The following is an 18,343-nucleotide window of genomic DNA, read 5'->3' as shown; positions in this document are numbered from 1 at the left end:
GTAAGTGGAGGATATTGTGTGTCAGACTCCATCTTGTCTTGTTGTGTGTGTGACGTCTCCCCCCTTACTGAGTCCTGTAGGGAATACACATACAGAGCTCTCTGGGGTTGAAATGAAGTTTGACAACGTCTTTTTTAGCTCAAGTTTGAAGTATGTGGATAGCTGAGCTCTGTCAAAAGAACCATATGAGGTAAGACGGAGAGATCATAATCCACAGTTGCAACTAGCAAGGCATCCTTGAACAGTACTGTTTTTCACAGTGAGATTGGTGCAATAGGAGGAGGTAAAATGAGCTGATAAGATGTTGACTTCCCTGTGAAACTAATATAGATATTAAATGTTGGTGTGTTTTGTGACCAGCTAGTCTCCTCCCAGTCGTGTGCATCTGTGTGTGATGATGATCAAAGGAGGTGGAAGTCCTTTGCTAGGTGCAATATGGGGCTGTGGTCAACATACTCCAAACGTTGGTATGATGTTACTTAGAACCTTCCTTTTTATTATTCTGCAGTGACACCATAGTCTGAATATTGATATTGGTCATTCCTATGTTGAGGACGTTACCTTTATCACCGTTTTATTTTGCCTCGTTGTCCCTTCCATTGTTAGGCACTTGACTTGGAACCAATGTTCTTTACTCAGAAGCTGTGCCTGGCAGACACTTATATTAAGTTGTGTTTAGTGTAAAGGTGACCAGTGGTCCATATAGAGTGATGATTTACCATCCCATAACGTTAGGGCCACGTATTGTAGAGTAGAACTATATCAAAGGCCATATAGAGGTATATGAAGAATCAGTGCTGCCCAGACTGTCCTATGGAACTCTAATTCACTGTAATACTGAAAGAATATTGACCCAAATGCATCTCACTTTAAAGAGATGCTCCGGAACTTTGGCGACTACGAAGTGTTCTTTAAACCTCCGGCTTTGGGCTGGATGTGTCAATGTGTAGTTTATACATGCAGAATTACTATTTTACCTCAATTAGCCACGAAATCCCAAGTTTGAAAGCGACTATTTCTGGAATCTGTGCTGTGCCATTTTCCAAAATGTTCCCCCACGTGGGCCAGCCCCCTAGCAATTCGAGTTCTAGCCAATGAGCTTCAGACCCTCGCCATTTGAGTAAAATCTGCACATATGTGACGTAGTACACAATTTTCAGGGAACACTTTTGTCTCGTGAGAGCTACTTTCAGAACTACTGGCTAAAAGTATACAAACGTACCGGAGAATCTCTTTAAGTGAGAAGTAGAAATGATTTGGGTTGGTATGAGTGAGTTTGACTGTGCCTCCTCCTTTTTATGTGAGTCAGCATGTAATGTAATGTGTGAGAGTGTATTGAAGCATCTAGATGGTTAACTGACTATTTCCTTCTGTTTAGTATAACTGGATAAAGTCGATGATGAATATGTGCCAAACTGGAGCCACTAATGACCTTGCAAAACTGGACAGGAACTCTTACAGAACACTATTTTCTATGCTAAGATACACGTGTACATACATTATGTAGGAAATATATTTTTTAAAACCTAGAAGCTAAAACACTAAGAGAACGAGGAGTTAACTAGAAAATAAAAACAAACCCTGTAATGAAATATGGAGCAGCTTTACAATCAGTCAATCACATAATCAATTCATCACGCAATAGTTAGACAGTCGATGAATGTCACAGTGAGGCATTTGAAGCGTTATGATGAGAAGAGATGCTGTGTGTGCTAATCTTCCAATTACTGTTCTGCACACACCCTTACTCAGAGGCTCACTCCTAACGTGGTCTCAACAGTCTATAAATGTCAAGTGTTCTACCTATGGGACTCTGGTGCAGTGCCTAGAGATGAATAAGTACTGTACTAGCATGTCTGGTTTGATAATAGTAGAAGTTAAAAGGAGATCCAGGCACTAGCTAACTCTCAATTCCAATTAGTTGTTTGTAAACTGAAAGTGCACTTTACTAGTGATGAGCTTAAACGCTTTAATGAGAACCACAGTCTGAGTACTTTTTGGATTTCCTTGTCCTCTGTTCAATAAAAGGACTGTATTAACTAAGGCACTAGGATTTGTGAAGATTTAGTTTGTCATGTTCTTTGGATTTTCAAAGATTTCTTAACCCCCTCACCATCAACTCATTCTCCTCTTATCCTCTTCTCTTTACCTCTTCACCCCCGGGCCAGTCCTTCACATCCCCACAGTCGTGTCAGTTGTTTTCCTTTCCCCCGTGGTCACACACACAGTTAATTCCTGTGTTCTCAAGCTGGTCACTTCCTCTGTCACATCATATTTACCAGGTAACTGTGCGTGTTGCTGTGGTGACAGCCAGCCACAGGAATGCAGCATCACAGAACAACAGCCTGTGAGGGGAGACTCCGACAGAGAAAGAGAATGTTCCAGAACTATTAGAAACCTTGCTTTCTGCTTCCTTCATCTACTCTATATTACAGCCATCTGTCACAAAGGCAAGGAAATAATGCCTTTATGTTTTATTGGAATGTGTTTAGTGAAACCTGCAGAGAAGTTCTGACCCCTGAGAGAACATCTTGTAGATTCTAAAGCCAATGCATCATGAGTTTTGGCAGTTTTTATTTTACATTTTAGCAGTCTACTCTAATCCAGATCAACTAGGGTTAAGTGCCTTGACAGATTTTTCACAAATCGGTTATTCAATATATAATATCTGCGTTTGTGATGGTTTTAAGGGGTACAGTATAATGTGTGTGTACATGCCTGGCTGTGTGTATGTATGTGTGTGCATGGCTGTGCATGTGCGGTGACTTATATTTGTTGCGTGTCTGTGGGTGTGGGTGTCAGAGTTAGTAAACTCTGTGACTCTGTCCTTCCCCATCTCTGAGTACATTTAGTTCCCCTCTTAATCATCCCCAGCTCTAATTCTCTTCCGCAGTCAGAAATAAAGAATGCTTCTCTCTCTTCACTCATCCTCACCCTCTGTTCTCCCTTTACCCGTTTCCTCCCCCTCTCCCTCCTGTTACTGCATATTACCATCTCTCTATCCCCTCGTCTCTATCTACCTCCCTCCCTGCAGATCAAGTGGATGTACTCTGACAGCTGACTGTGCACCAAACAATGTAGTGTAGAAGACTAGTAGGCAAACCAAGGCTCCTCTAGCTCGACACATACGCACACAACAATGTGGGTCAAGTATGCGTGTATAGTTATGTGGAATTATTGTGTCAGTATCTGTCCATCCTCCAGTCTGCCTGTCCGTCTGTCTCTGTAAACATGGGAGCGTCAGTAGGCCACGGTAGTGCAAGTTGTCTGGGATCAGTGAAGACAGCCAGAACAGGGGGCCTAACCAGCCCAGATCTGATCTGGGATCTGAGTCAGTGAGGTCAAAGGTCCTTCCTCATCATGATTACAGCACTGAGTGTCTCTGCATCTGCGACATTATTGTAATTACACATCATTATAATAATTATCTGCATAATTAGCTCTGATGTAGCAGCAGAGTTCTGCTAATGATGAATGCTAGAAGGGCAGGAAATACGTCACTGATTAAATAAATTAATGAAATTACTGATTAAATAATTGCATAAATCCCTGTCATAATTACATAAATCCCTGTTATCTGGTAGGTGATGTTTATGTAACCTGTAACAAGTACTATACCCTCCTAGTGTATAAACAAGTAACTTATTGACCTGGGAACCGTTTTTTTTGTGCATGTGGGAGCATTTCTGAGGAAAGCAAAGGATGGGTGGTGGGAGAGTGAGGAGGGTGCTTATGTATGGTCATACATATCAACAATCAGAGAGGAACTACCCACAATGAACATCATAGCAGGAATGTGATGCTGCTTCTTCGTCCTGTTTTCTATGGAAAGCCTCACACTGACACTGGACCATTCTCAGAAATGCTCTTCCTCCCACATACAAATAAATACCAGGAGAAATATAAAACCATCAAAAGAGAATAATGAGTACAACTTCTTGGAACAAACTAATCATAGCGGCAACATTTACCCAGAACGTATTATAGAATAAAAAAAACTGCAGTTCCTAGGAGTTGGAACATAAGTATGCTATTATGCATCATTATCTAAAAAGAGAACACAACACAGAACAGCAACTGTAATGCTGCAGATACAGTGAAACCGGTGATGACAGTGTATCTATCTGCATTTATATTGCAATACCAAGGAGCACGGAACAACATTACACTGCCTGATATCACACAGGAGACATGCTATTTGTCCCAGTGGTGACCACCACCCAAACGCCAGAGAAATACTTGCTTGAGTTGTGAGGTAAACATATGAAAGTGGAAGTTTACAGTAATTTCATCTGGCCAAATAAAGTAAGGTTGTTGTTAATGCACTCCATTAGCAATGTTGCTTGGAAATGGATGCGCTGGATGACTTAATACAGTGAATATACTACACAATTCTGAGGCACTACGGTCTTTGGTGCTTAGTCACTTCTATTTTGGGGACATTCATATCAGAAGCAAAACAAGCCCACGGATTCCTTGTCGCTCTTAGGACAGAGGTTTAAAAATAGCAGGCAGTTTAGTTGGATGTAAATTCCTGGGCATGGACCCCCGAGAGAGGTGGGTACTTCCAGTCCAAGCTCCATGTGCATCCCATCAAGCTTCTGCCAGCCCCGCTGTGACGGTCAACCTTCTGCTATGCAGGCCTGCGTCAAGAGAAGGGTGGCTGAATCACTGCAAACAGAGGTGTCGACCTATCTGACGTGAGACAATAACATGCACTACTTTTTGGTGAAGTTTTATTAATCACTGACAATTCAAGGCAAAGATGGTCCATTTACTCACAGGATGTTTCATTTTTAGGTTTGATTGCCCTCCAATGGCCATTTGCTGTTATTACAACTGCAACCCGAGGAAGCCGTTCAGCACCTTCCATTCTTATATCTTCCCTAACCATCATGCTGAGCCATGTTAACACGGTTGCATTCTAAGACCAGGGTCTGTGTGCCCTTCAGAGGCCTTCTAGACTAGGATTATAATCCCAGTTAGTTTTGCTACCCTTCATAAGCAATAGGTATAAGTATGGAGCTAAACCATGCTGAATAGTCAGCTATAGTCTGCTGTGGGTGGATGCAGTGTGTCTCTTCCCAGTGTGAAACCCTATACAAGCACTATGAGAGCAGCTAGACAGGCTTTGGCTGAGGCATTTTCATCTTTCACCAGCAGGACATAAATGTGGTCTCAGAGGCAGCTCAGCAGAATATATAGCAATAAAAGTGTAAGAGATATTAAAGATTGAGACTCCCTTATTATTCATATAATCATCCTTACACGTGACTGTGTGTGGAGGGACAAGAACAGGGTCTCCACTGTGCCGTTCAGGAAATGAATGATTCCGAGGGGGGAAAACATATTTGTAAAATGGATTCATTCATTCAGAGGATTGTAACCGTTCAGTAGTTGTAATGAAAGGAGGGCATGTGGGTTGCTATGACAACATCGGTTCTAGGGGGTAAAGGTGTCAATTAATAATGAATGAGATTTTGACATTATATGATCACAAAGTGTGCCCTATAGAGGTCATAGCAATTATGGATATGTATTCATGTCTTTGGATCATACTCTAAGTGATAGAGCGCATTGAATCATGTGAATGTGAAGTTATGAGCACGACACGTGTTAGGCTATGTGCACTATAAGTGGTCTGGAACAAGCAGCTGTAGACACACTGTGCTGGAGCACTGAACGGGAGGAATAGTCCTGTGTAGCTCAGTTGGTAGAGCATGGTGCTTGCAATGCCAGGGTTGTGGGTTCGATTCCCATGGGGGGGGGGCAGTATGAAAATGTATGCACTCAATAACTGTAAGTCGCGCTGGATAAGAGCGTCTGCTAAATGACAAAAAAATTAAAATGAATACATTAATTGATAAATGGTTATTAAGAATCATGAGTCAGAGTCATACATTCCCACAAAGGAAAGCAGAGGCATGAACACGGTGGGAGCTGCACATGTGTGACACACACAGGCATGCACAAGCTGTGTTATAAAATGGAGCACACACTCTGACTCAAACAAATAGAAGACCCTGCACACACACACAAACACTGCTGCATGTCTAGAAACGTGTTCCAGCTGAGCACATAAAACTACTGGATATTCATCTATCTTAGAGACACAAGGTAGTGAGGGTACACACACTGGGACTGGGATGTTGCAGCTAAGCAAATACAAGAGACATGCCAGTCAGCCTGCTATGTTATTCTCTCACCGTTCATTTAAAGCTGTCGAATTTCATGATTGCAATTATAATGTGGAATTGTACACGTTATTATCACCATCCCTCTTCTTTTAGTCCACTTAATCTACATTTAAAAAGTATTTTAGGAAGTGTGGGTTCTCTCTCTCCCCCAGTGACCTCCCTCCCACCCCCTCCACCCCAGAGAGACTATGTCCTCCCATCCACGCCCCTCCAGGTCACCAGGTCAGGTCAGTACCTTAGTCAACGACAGCCATTGATCATTCACGAGTCAGGACCGTTGACCGTGAAGTTGGTCTGGGTCAGAGGAAGTCACAGTAGCCCTCCTGCCATTCACACTCCCCCACGCTCCTCCAAACCCCCCTGTTTCATCCCAGCAGAAATATTTATCTTCCTGTCCCTGCTGGGGCGAGGGGCAGAGGCGAGGGGCGCATGGCTGGACACAAGTCACAGGGCTCTCCAAACAGGGTTGTGTTGGCTTAGGGGCCCCTGTGAAACAGGCATGCATACATCTGAGTACATCAACCACAACGCCCGTGACCCTGCATAGCCATTAACAAGTTTTAAGTTCAAGTGTGAAGTTCACTGTTACTATCAAGATAGGTTCTGTCACAACATGGATTTATAAGTCAAATTTACGTAACAATGTTGGTTATCTAAACAGCACCATTTTTACTGGGAGTGTGTAATGGTGTACCATAACTTCAAAATATAGTTCAAAGCTGTATTTATGACTGCAATCTAGTTCAGACTTTCTCTGATGGGGTCTGTCTGGCTTGCTTCTAGCCTCTCCTCACTAACATAAAACAGAAGTAGACAGCTTTATGACTGGATTGGAATGGAGTGCATGGTGGCAGCGCTGGGGTCAGTACAAATATCAGTGTAATGTGGTATAATGATGCCCCTATCCAGACTCCAGACTCTGGAATGAGTTCAGCAGAGAGAGTAAAGACAGAGGGAGGGAAGGAAGGAGGACTGAACAGTAACAAGCTGCATTCCCCAGGGGACATTAACTAAGGTACACACAGGGGAACTATTGATTACACCCCCTTGTGTGCAGTTCTGCAGCTGTGTGGTAGGCTACTGTAATGTGTTGTGTATTTGTTTGTGTTTGAGAGAGAGACAGAGAGAGAGAGAGAGAGAGAGAGAGAGAGAGAGAGAGAGAGAGAGAGAGAGAGAGAGAGAGAGCGCGAGAGATAACAAAGAACAAACAGCAAAAACATTTACATGATCAACTACAAATCTTAGAATCAGCTATTAAAGATTACCAGAACTCACTGGATTCTCCAATTACATTGAAGGAACTACAGGACAAAATACAAACCCTCCAACCCAAAAAGGCCTGTGGTGTTGATGGTATCCTAAATTAAATTATAAAACATACAGACCACAAATTCCAATTGGCTATACTTAAACTCTTTAACATCATCCTCAGCTCTGGCATCTTCGCCAATATTTGGAACCAAGGACTGATCACCCCAATCCACAAAAGTAGAGAGAAAAATGTCACCCCAATAATTACAGTGGAATCTGTGTCAACAGCAATATTGGAAAAAGCCTCTGCAGTATCATCAACAGCAGACTCCAACATTTCCTCAGTGAAAACAATGTCCTGAGCAAATGTCAAATTGGCTTTTTCCAAAATACAGTACAACAGACCACGTATACACCCTGCACACCCTTATTGACAAACAAACAAAACAAAACAAAGCAAAGTCTTCTCATGCATTGTTGATTTCAAAAAAGCTTTTGACTAAATTTGGCATGAGGGTCTGCTATCCAAATTGATGGAAAGCGGTGTTGGGGGAAAAACATGTACACAAACAACAAGTGTGCGGTTATAATTGGCAATAAGCTCACAGATTTCTTTCCTCGGGGCTGTGGGGTGAGACAGGGATGCAGCTTGAGCCCACCCTCTTTAACCTACTGTTGTTTCGTGTCTTCTCACTTAGGTTCATTGTTTATTTCACTTGCTTTGGCAATGTAAACATGTTTGCCATGCCAATAGAGCCCCACTGTGGAGGTATCATAATACCCATAAAACCTAGAGGTCAAACAGGGAAATGGTTCCAATCGTTTTTCTACCATTCATTTTTCCCATAGGGAACACTTAAAGTAAGGGCTGTGTTTTGTGTAGGCTTATCCTGGCGTGACGTTTTGATAACCATGTAAATCTCTCGGACAAGGTGACTTTTATCAATATATTCGGCTCTACTTACTGTCAGATTCGAAAATGCTAATTAGCATCAAAGTAGACATCATGCAAGACTACAAATCTCTGCAAGCTCCTGCATGTCATCTCTACCTGACACCTTTGCTAACAGGTATTGTGTCAATTTAAAACTTGCACAAGACAGTTCACCGAATTGTAAATTTAAAGAAATGTAGCCAATTTATTCATTACTAAATTTAGCTAACATTAGATAGTTAATCCAGAGATTCTTACCTTTGCCTCGATTCGGCAGTCTCATCCAGATCATCATGGCATTTGTAGTTCTTTATGATAGCCACATTAGCAGCTAATTAGCATTCCATTATTGGGGGGTAAATACAGGCGAATATATTGATAAAAGTCACCTTGTCCTAGAGAGATTTACACGGTTATCAAAACGTCACGCCAGGGTAAGCCTACACGAAACACAGCCCTTATTTTAAGTGTTTCTAAAATCCCCTATGGGAAAAATGATTGGAACTATTTCCTTGTTTGACCGCTAGGCTTTATGTGTATTATGATACTGTGTTACTCTATAAAGCAACAATGAATTGAGAGAAAGAAAGAGAGCGAGATGCCTAAATATGAGCCTCTCTTTGTTCTCCATGGATGTTGTTGGCTTTTAGTAGCAACTCTTCTAGGATTAGTGTATATTTCTGTCATCTTGCTGACACTGAATGTAGACACTTTGCTGTGTGACAGTTGATACAGTTGTATGTGGCCAGACTGCCATCCAGTGTTTATGTCTGGTATTTTAGTACTAAGGGTGAATTGTGAAACAGTCCTGAGGGACGCAAGTGAATTGGCCCAGATTCTGCAACATGTGTGTTAAGGGACCCTAAAGCTGACCATGCTTCCTCAATGCTTCCTTAACTCTCCCTCAACGCTTTAGAACTCCAGAATCCAACACAAATAATCAAACAGATGGGCCCCTGCCTCCCATGGCAGCCTGGAGGAAATGCCTTTACATTGATTCAGCTACGAATAATGGGATCTGTGTGTGTGTATGATTTGTGTGCTGGTACATATCGTGGCCAATGCCTTTCTCTTTGCCCTGTTGTCACTCTCCCTCACCTCATGGGTATTTGTTTTGGTTGGCACCTATCAAAGCTCCATGACTGTAACCCACAAACAGCACAATGGAGGATATTCTCTCAGCTCAGCATCTTGGTGAGAGAGCATGGTCAAACAACAACAAGGAGCAGGACTGAGACCAGAGAAACCACATTACTGAAATTAGCATTGAAAACCACAGCAAGCAGATTAATATCACAGCACAGCGCATTATTTTCATGTACTCTTCCAAGTGTTGAAATCCTTCACCATGCACATGGGGAAAAAAATTAATTGCTCTTGAAAGTTCTACATTGAAAACATTGTCTAGGCTAAATGTAAAACATAAATAAGCGAAACTGCCACTCATATTGGTAGACTGCATATGTTGTCTCTGCTTTGTGCCAGTCCTTTACAGCATTGGGAAGACATTTATCTCTACTTTGGAAAGAGTTGAAAACGTGATTTTCATGTGTTTTATATTTACAGAACAAAAATATAAACGCAACATGCAACAATTTCAAAGATTTTACTGAGTTACAGTTCATATAAGGAAATCAGTCAATTTAAATAAATAAATTATGCCCTAATCTATGGATTTCACATGAAATGTCAACGTTTTATACCAACCTAGTAGTGTGGAAATATACACTGAACAAAGATATAAACGCAACATGTAAAGTGTTGGTCCCATGTTTCATGAGCTGAAATAAACCGGTCTCACAAAAGCAGACCACGTGTAACCACGCCAGCCCAGGGGTGCAGCCATGGGTGAGCCTTGGAGGGCATAGGCCCACCCACTTGGCAGCCAGGCCCACCCACTGGGAAGCCAGGCCCAGCCAATCAGAATGAGTTTTTCCCCACAAAAGGGCTTTATTACAGACAGAAATACTCCTCAGCACCACCCCCAACCCCCTTCAGACGATCCCGCAGGTGAAGAAGCCAGATGTGGCGGTCCTGGGCTGGCGTGGTTACACGTGGTCTGCTGTTGTGAGACCGGTTAAACATACTGCCAAATTCTCTAAAGCGATGTTGGTGGCAGCTTATGGTAAAGAAATGAACATTAAATTATCTGGCAACAGCTCTGGTGGACATTCATGCAGTCAGCAAGCCAATTGCATGCTCCCTCAAAACGAGACATCTGTGGCATTGTGTTGTGGGACAAAACTGCACATTTTAAAGTGGCCTTTTATTGTCCCCAGCACACCTGTGTAATGATCATGCTGTTTAATCAGCTTCTTGATATACCACACCTGTCAGGTAGATGGATTATCTTGGCTAAGGAGAATTGCTCACTAAAATTTGAGAGAAATACGCTTTTTTGTGCAGATGGAACATTTCTGGGATTTTTATTTTAGCTCATGGGACCAACACTTTATATGTTGCGTTTATATCTTTGTTCAGTGTATATTTCCACACTACTAGGTTGGTATAAAATGGTGAAATAGTTAAAATGATGATAATGCCCTTTTAGTGTAAGAGCTGTTTGAAAACGCTTTGCTGTGATTTAATCTGCCTTGCCTCCACTTGACGTGACACAACTCCCAGCTTTCCTCCCTTTCCCCCACCAGCTTCCCACCCTCCCAGTCTGGGATGTCTAAAAAAATCTCCAAGCGATCAAGGTCTGTAAAGCACCCGGAAACTGTTGAAAGATTTTGCTTGTGAGATCAGTACTCCCCTATGTCATGTTCTCAACTCCTCTTTCAAGGATGGCCTACTTCCTAAGCAGTGGAAAGAAGCAAATCCCGACCTGCCCATGTAGAACAACTAAGACCAATCTCTCTGACAACCCAGTTTGTAAAGATTGCTGAAGGCTTTGTTCTCCAGTAGATACTCAATGTCTCTTTTGACCTCTGACAGTTTGAAAGTCTGAAAGGCAGGTCCACCACCCATCATCCCCATGCCCTTGTTAGCCTTGTTCACGGTCTCTCCAAAGACTCAGAAAAAGCTCGGTCTGCTCTTTGGTATCCACAGATTTCAGCAAAGCATTTGACAGGGTTAACTTCACTACTGTCATCAAAAATATTATGTCAATGGGGTGAGGCCTGAAATAGTCACATGAAGTCCCTCACCTTCCTTGGCCCTGTCCTTTTCCTTGCACTCATCAATGATCCTGCACGTGAAGCTGCCAACCCAGTGTGGAAATACACTATATATACAAAAGTATGTGGACACCCCTTCAAATTAGTGGATTTGGCTATTTCATCCACACCCGTTGCTGACAGGTGTATACAATCGAGCACACAGCCATGCAATCTCCATAGATAAACATTGGTAATAGAATGGCCTTACTGAAGAGCTCAGTGACTTTCAACGTGGCACCATTTCTGCCCTGCTAGAGCTGCCCCGCTCAACTGTAAGTGCTGTTATTGTGAAGTGGAAATGTCTAGGAGCAACAACGGCTCAGCTGCGAAGTGGTAGGCCACACAAGCTTACAGAACGGGACCGACGAGTGCTGAAGCATGTAACACGTAAAAATCGTCTGTCCTCGGTTGCAACACTTACTACCAAGTTCCAAATTGCCTCTGGAAGCAATGTCAGCACAATAACTGTTTGTTGAAAGCTTCATGAAATGGGTTTCCATGGCCGAGCAGCCTCACACAAGCCTAAGATCAACATGCACAATGCCAAGCGTCGGCTGGAATGGTGTAAAGCTTGCCGTCATTGGACTCTGGAGCAGTGAAAATACGTTCTCTGGAGTGATGAATCACGCTTCACCATCTGGCAGTCTGATGGACGAATCTGGGTTTGGCGGATGCCAGGAGAACGCTACCTGCCCGAATGCATAGTGCCAACTGTAAAGTGTGGTTGAGGAGGAATAATGGTCTGTGGCTGTTTTTCATGGTTCGGTCTAGGCCCCTTAGTTCCAGTGAAGGGAAATCTTAACGTTACAGCATACAATGACATTTAAGATGATTCTGTGCTTCCAACTTTGTGGCAACAGTTTGAGGAAGGCCCTTTCCTGTTTCAGCATGACAATTCCCCCGTGCTCAAAGCAAGGTCCATACAGAAATGGTTTGTCGAGATCGGTGTGGAAGAACTTGACTGGCCTGTTCAGAACCCTGACCTCAATCCCATCAAACACCTTTGGGATGAATTGGAACCCTGACTGCGAGCCAGGCCTAATCACCCAACATCAGTGCCCGACCTCACTAATGCTCTTGTGGCTGAATGGATGCAAGTTCCCGAAGCAATGTTCCAACATCTAGTGGAAAGCCTTCCCAGAAGAGTGGAGGCTGTTATAGCAGCAAAGTGGGGACCAACTCCATATAAATGCCCATGATTTTGGAATGAGATGTCCACATACTTTTGGTCATGTAGTGTATGTCGATGACATGAATCTGCGTGAAACCAGGAAACTGCAGCAACCATCATCAATGCAGAAGCAACTGGACGAGTTGAGCAGCTGGGCCACTACCAATGACATGGTCCTCAATGAGAAGAAATGTGTAGTGATGCATGTCACCTTCTCTAAAAACCCACCCCCTGCACCACCCTTCTATGTCAACGGTGTCCCCCTCAGAGACAAGGGCAGCCAGGTAGCTTAGTGGTTAAGATCATTGTGCCAGTAACCGAAAGTTCGCTGGTTCTAATCCCCGAGCCGACTATGTGAAAAATCTGTCGATGTGCCCTTGAGCAAGGCACTTAACCCTAATTGCTCTGGATAAGAGTGTCTGCTAAATGACTAAATTTTTTAAAAAAAAATTAAGTCAGGGTGCTGTGTCTCACTGTCCAGCAGGACCTGCATTGGAGCAGCCAGGTTGGCACCATGACCACAAGCGCCAGAAGGAAGCTGTTCCTCCTCAAGCGCATTAAGCGCTTCTCTGTAACCTCAGCAGACCTACTGTCCATTTACATTGGCTACGTAAGACCAGTTCTGGAGTATGCTGTACCTGCCTAGCACCCTGGCCTCACTCAAATCCAGACTGCTCAACTGGAGCGTGTCCAGAAGAGAGCCTGCAGAATAATTCTGGGTGGGTCATACACCAGCTACCGGGAAGCCCTCCATGCCCTTGGAGAGCAGACAGGAGCAGATCTGCCTGACATTTTCTAAATCCCTGCAGAACCCAGTTTACAGACTGGCTCACCCCAACCAGACAGCAGATTACTGGATGGGCAACCCGCAACAGCTACAAACTGAACACTTCCATTACACGCAGAGGCTGCTATCAGAACTCTCCCATTCCTTACTTCCCATAGGGCGGCGCACAATTGGCCCAGCATCGTCCGGGTTTGGCCGGTGTAGGCCGTCATTGTAAATAAGAATTTGTTCTTAACTGACTTGCCTAGTTAAATAAAGGTAAAATAAAATATTCTAAAGCTGCCACCCCAAACCTTGTCATTGTAGTATAGTTTTTTTGTATATATTGCATATTTTAACATTGTATTATATTACGTTTCTTGCTAGTTTAGGATTTTACTATTTGGTAGTTATATATGATTGATGTTATGATTGTAAATTGGTGTACAATTCAGTCTATGACTTTGAGAAACCAATAAAACCTATTACTACTACTACTAAAAGACTGCCTGAAATTTCAGCCTGTTTTGGCGTGCGTGCATACGTATTTGAGAGATAGCTAGAGTGTTCAGCTGAGTCAATATCAGAGCTTTAGCAGCTGCTCCATAAAGTATTTTGTTTTAGCCTTGGACCTGGGGCTCAGGGAGGGCAAACCACAGCTATGAAAGAGTTTATATTTATTTAATGTGACATGGCCTGTTACATATGACCCCTGTGAAGCCACAGTTACTCCATCTCTCAGATCCACACAGACTCCCTACGACAAACATCAGACTCCCAGATGTACCCCCTCCCTCTCTTCCCTTCTCTCTCCCGCCTCTCTCCCCTCCCTCCCCCTGTGGGGGGTGGGGCTGTTTAGCGTTAAGTCGGGGCCAGTCGAATGCAGGATTGACGCCGTTTTTTGATTGCCGGTTTCCGTGAGAGTATCAAATCAGGATTCGCTGTAACTAGTCTTTAGGGAGCAGTAACACTGGGAAACACACACCTCCACAAACTGCACTCTACCCAGAGCTGCTCTGTAATGGATTGCTGCTATAGTCATTAAACAAATCAAACAGATGTTTTTTTATAAATTACATTCCAGAATCCAGGCAGGCAGGGCTTCCTGGTCTGAAGCACATAGGCCAGAGCTCACTGCACTGTAGATGGTCCCAGTCCTGTACCTACAACCTGGACTCAAGGCTAGATGTAACATAGTAATTGTAAATCCGGGACACTCCAATTAGTATGTTATGTTACATTTCGTATGGTATGTATTCATTTGTGGATGTAATTCGATATGTTACGAATTAGAATGTGTATGATATGTTACGAATTGCAGTTTGTACCATATTTTACTAATTAAAATTCGTACAATATGTAACGAATTTGCAAAACGGATGATATGTTACGAATTCCAATTTGTTGTGGCTAACATTAGCTATGTGGCTAGGTGGCTAACGTTAATGTTAGCTAGGTTGCTAACGTTACCTAGGCTTAGGGGTTAGGGGTTAAGGTTAGGGTTAAGATTAGGAGTTAGGTTAAAGGGTTAAGGTTAGAGTTAGGGGAAGGGTTAGCTAACATGCTAAGTAGTTGCAAAGTATCTAAAAAGTAGTAAGTAGTTGCAAAGTTGCTAATTAGCTAAAATGCTAAAGTTGTCCATGATAAGTTTCGAACACAGAAACTTTGGGTTGCTAGTCGTTTGCGTTATACGCCAACCCATCCACCCCGACCAACAACCCTACTTTAATTTTTGCCTTAAAGACGCATAAATCGTTCCGCCATTTCCTGGTTGCTAAAATTCTAATAGTTCGCCTAATTTCAGTTTATGTGACAAAACAAGCAAGTATAGTGTAGAGAATCAACATCAATCTAAACCGCTGTGAAATATATTTTCCATAACCAGAAATATTGTATTTTCAGCTGTTTGAAGCTGGTGTACAAAACCGAAAGTAAAAGATGCAATAACAAAACTTAAGAATGGGAAGTATAGAAATAGCGCACATAGAACAGCTCTACCGCTTCATAGACTTGCGTTCAATGAGAATGACAGATCAATAACACACATTTCTATGTGAATTTGGTTGGGTCACCCAAAATGTTACATATTGCAGCTTTAAGTAACCTTTTGTCTTATGTAACCATACCAAACGTAACATACAGTGTCATAATAATTTAGCATCCCGGGTTTACGTTTACTATGTTACGTCTAGATTATGAGACCAGGCTGGAACCCCTAGCTGGTTCCTTACTCTGTAGCTGTAGACTGTGCAGCTCTGACCACCTGTGAAGAGGACTAGATTGATCATTGAAGTAAAATGTTTTTGCTCCCTTTTCATGTGTACTCGTTCATATACACTGCAAAAAGTGAAATCTAAGCAAGCCTAAATATCTTATATTGAGTGATATTTCACTTAAAAAGTGTTTTTGTTTTCTAGTTTTTTCTTACCAAACTAAATTATATGTCATTGGCATATAATTTTGCTTATTTTAACCTAAAAAAAAGCTTAATACAAGTAATTATCTTATTTCAAGACATTGTTCAAGATATTTTACCTTAATAAGAAGATTAAAGTAAAATATTCTTTTTAAAAACTATCTGCGAATGACGTTAGATAATTTAGTTTGGGAAGAGACATATTTAAAAAAATACACACATGCAGTGCAGGTTGAAGGTTACAACATACACCTTTAGTTGTTGTTAATCAGAACACTATTTCCATTTCCGTTGGAAACTGGCACAACACTGTTATTAAAAGATCCAACTGGAAAAAAAAGTATACTTTTTCACTTCAGAGAGAAATGATCATGACAGCCTTCACGGCTTTAATGACGTCTGAAACGTTACTCTGTCAAAAACATGAACCAAATCACCTTACTCCCGGGCCCCTCGTGTGTCGTTGTGCTTTTAAAATAATTTAAGTGAAAACATTTATTCAAATGATTAACAGGACCTGGTCCAACTGGAAACTGAACTGATTTCATAAAGATAATATGACTGTTTCAACAGGCTAGTGGAGCCACAATTCTCTCTGTATTCTGAGCCCTGAATGTCAGCCAATCATTTAAAACACTTGGTTACTGAGAGCTTTGATTGGCACTCAGGCGGCAGAAACCAGCAGGGTTGGGTAGGTTACTTTCTAAATGTAATCTGTTACAGTTACTAGTTACCTGTCCAAAATTGTAATCAGTAACATACTTTTTGGATTACCCAAACTCAGTAACATAATCTGACTACTTTCAGTTAATTTTGGATTACTTTCCCCTTAAGAGGCATTAGAAGAAGACAAAAAGGATCCATCAAACGCATTTGGTGTGTCATCATAGTGGTCTCTGACTTGTGGTCAGACTCGCTCAGGTGGAACAAACATAAAACTTGCTCCTTTTTTCAATGCTGAGTTGAATATCATTGAGAAAACAGAAAGGTTTCCCGCAAACATATTTTCTGAATTTGAAAGTAATCCAAGAAGTAATCATCTAGTTTCTCAAAAGTATCTGTAATCTGATTACAATTTAACTGATTACAGTTACCTTTTTTTGGTAATCAGATTACATACTCCCCAACCCTGGTAGCCAGTCACCTGTCTCCTAGCTGATGACAACATCCTATGAAACCTGAGGTCCAGCGGGCCAAACATTGATCTTATGCCTCCACGTTTTAAAAGACAGACCTTTCTTTTGAACTAGCGTATTGAGGCTACACAACTCAGTGACTTTCATTGGTCATCGTTGCTTGTGAAATTCCAGATGTGCTACAACAGAACAGGGGGAGGAAAGAAACGTTGATAAATCTCTGCAGAGGGAGATGCAATGGCCAAAAAGATTAAGTAGGCCTAGTTGATGTGAGGTAGATTGATCTTCAGAGAGAGGAGAGGAAGGAAGTGTTTGGCCATGGAATCGCTGGCAGAGTGGTCCGGCCGGTTTCTGACCTCGCTGGAGTGGAGCTGCGGAGGTAATGTTGTGTCACGGCTGTTTTGACTTTCCTCCTCAGGGTCCGGACATCAGGCCGGCTGTTAATCAGGCTAACGGGGCTGTCGCCTCTGGCCGGCCCCCACACTGACCTCACAGACTCAGCAGAGTCATAGTCCAAGGTCATTTCACCACTGGCCGACTGGGACAGAGAGAGATACATTCACTACATACACTGTCACACACTGTACACTCCAATACACTCTTCTTCTGTATGTATGAAGTCACACAAATACTGTGCACGATCTATATATTTCTAATGTACTGTACACTCTCCAATCACACCTCTCATAACTCTCCCACTCTGCCTGCCCTGGTCCCTGCTGCCATAAACAGGTCCCTCCTGTGCAGCGGCCACTGCGTCCTGCTCTGGACCAGATGTGTTTTTATGTCCCTCAAGGGCCACACAGACCCAGAGTCTCTCCAAGCGTCCAGCGGTTTCCTGACTTACTCCTCCAGTGAGGGATTACTCCATCAGGGAGCAGAGCAAACCTGCCAAACCCTGCCCACTGGGCACACCACGTCATTTAAACGTGGATCATTGGGTAATATTTGGTTGAGACATTGATCAATGAGATTATAACCTATATTCACCCACTCAAAAAGACAGTCAAAAGTTAGTTGAATTTCCAGTGTGTTATCACTATGCTTTCAACCATCTAAAAGTGCAACCAAATTCCAATGGAAAACAACGTCTGGTTTTTGGTTTAGTTGTCACCAAAATGTCTATCACTGCGCTTCCACGTCACAATACGTTGACAAATTGCGTTGAAACAACACTGATTCAACCAGTGTGTGCCCCTCTGGCCACTCATCACCACAGCTCTGGACTACTGGCCCAGTCTGTTTCACATGGACCAATATCCACAACCACTATCAACCGTTTCATAAACTTTGTCTGTGAGAAAGTATAAT

This window comes from Coregonus lavaretus (assembly GCF_964263955.1).
Source record: "Coregonus lavaretus genome assembly, chromosome: 21".
NCBI lineage: Eukaryota > Metazoa > Chordata > Actinopteri > Salmoniformes > Salmonidae > Coregonus > Coregonus lavaretus.
This window is presented reverse-complemented; position numbering follows the sequence as displayed.